This window comes from Gallus gallus, chromosome 1, assembly GCF_016699485.2.
Source record: "Gallus gallus isolate bGalGal1 chromosome 1, bGalGal1.mat.broiler.GRCg7b, whole genome shotgun sequence".
Taxonomy (NCBI): domain Eukaryota; kingdom Metazoa; phylum Chordata; class Aves; order Galliformes; family Phasianidae; genus Gallus; species Gallus gallus.
Genome location: NC_052532.1, coordinates 31108792 through 31110556, shown reverse-complemented (window position 1 = coordinate 31110556; position 1765 = coordinate 31108792). Strand labels below are relative to the sequence as shown.

The following is a 1765-nucleotide window of genomic DNA, read 5'->3' as shown; positions in this document are numbered from 1 at the left end:
GGCGGGGAGCCCGGCGGCGTGGTGCTGGGGCGGCCTGGGGGAGCGGGGGGGCGGCCATGCGGCATCCGTCCCCGCGGGGAGTGGGGGGGGGCGGGGGGGGGGGGGGCCGGGATGCTGAGCCGCGGCAAAAGGAAAAGCAAAATATGAAAAGGGGTTAGGGGCAATTAAGCGATGGCGGGGAGCGGCTGCGCTCTTTGGCTGGCAATTGAAACAACAACAAAAAAAATAAAATAAAGATAATTTTCTGGGGTAGGAGCCCCAGAACGTGATCGCTGCGAACGCTGCCGGGGCCCCGTGTGCCGCAGCCCCCGTGCCGGGCTCCGGAGCGGCCCGGAGCTGCCCCACAGCCGCGGCCGTGGGGAACTCGTGCGGCATTCGGAAAATGCGGGGTGGGCCCGGGCCGCGCGCGCGCGCGAGCGTGTGTGTGTGTGTGTGTGTGTGTGTGTGTGTGTGTGTGTGTGTACACATGTGCGTACGTGTGTGTGTGTATTATATACGTGAGCGTGTAACAGGCGGTCTGCTCGCTTCTCACGAGCCAAAGGCGAGGACAAAAGTGGGGCACGTCCGAGTGCGTGCGGGTCCATCTGCTCGCGTGTGCACAGGTACGGCCCGCTGGTAATGGGGGTGCGCCCCATTGTTTCCCCGAGTTTGCCCCGCAACCTGTAGCTGTCGTTCGTTCACCCTCTTGAAAGAGGAGCCGGGCAGCGTGTAAAGCCGTGCTTTGTTTGTGTGGAGGTGGAAGAGGTGAAATAAAAGCCCTGCTCGGCAGCGGGCTTTGTGCCCGCCACAGGTCCCCGTGTGCGCGGGGCCATTGCTGCCAGCCGCGCTCGGTGCTGCTTCGCCCTTGGTTTTAATGCTGCACAACGAGGGCAGCCATTGCTGTGCAAGCACGATAAAAAGCTCATCTGGGCTGATCGAATGCATTCTGGAGGAAATACGTGTATACGTTCTGAGTCTAGAAGTAAAGGGAAGAAAGAGAGAGCATTGCTCCGTGCGACTTCATTACCCGCCGAAGCGTGAACTCGGTTTAAAAAGCCTCCAAAAAGAAGTTCCATCTGTTGCTGAAGGATATACATAGTGTCAGTAACTGCTGTTCCCACATGGCGCTGAAATCAGCTGGTAGCAACCTGTCCAAAATCCGGGCATCGCCGCGCTCCCAGCGAGCAGGGCCTGCTGCTGTGGCGTGGTGGAAATTCACTGACTCCAATGGGATCGGCTTCACTGCCGCACTGTATGACTCCTGTGTGACTTTGCCTTGAGGAGGCTCTCGTGCCTGAGAAGGCAGAGCAGAGAGCACGCTGCCCCAGGCACGCTGCAGCAGCAGCAGCAGCATCCCCTGCCTGTCCGCTGAGGCTGCCTGCCCCTGGCCTGTCCCCTGGCTGTGGGGCATCGCACAGCCTGCTGGAGACCGCGGCGGGCCCATGTCCTTGTGGCCAGACCCTGCCTTTCATAGGGGTTTAATGCTTGGAGGGGAGGATGGGAGGTCTCTGCTGGTGGGCTCCCTTCCTCAGCTCTCTATGCTGCCTTTCATCTGGATTTTCTCATGTGGATTTTCATCATTCTTTACAGGGGGCAGAGGGGTGACCAAGCAGAAATGGCACACTTCTCCTTCCTGCGCCCTGTCCGTTCCCGCTGGCTTCTCCCCAATTTGCTCGGCTCTATAGAAGCAGCCTTAACACCCAGCAGTACAATTACTGCTGCTTTAAAAGTTCATATGATGAAGGCAAATGAGATGTTGTGTGGGGGTATTTAAATGTTTCAAGCC

General features: G+C 58.9%; 1 protein-coding gene across 1 annotated transcript in view; it reads left to right on the top strand.

The window, feature by feature from the left end:
• SLC38A1 (solute carrier family 38 member 1) overlaps nucleotides 1-1765 on the top strand; it is a 38780-nt gene that overhangs the window by 415 nt on the left and 36600 nt on the right. The gene's annotated exons all lie outside the window — the stretch shown is intronic.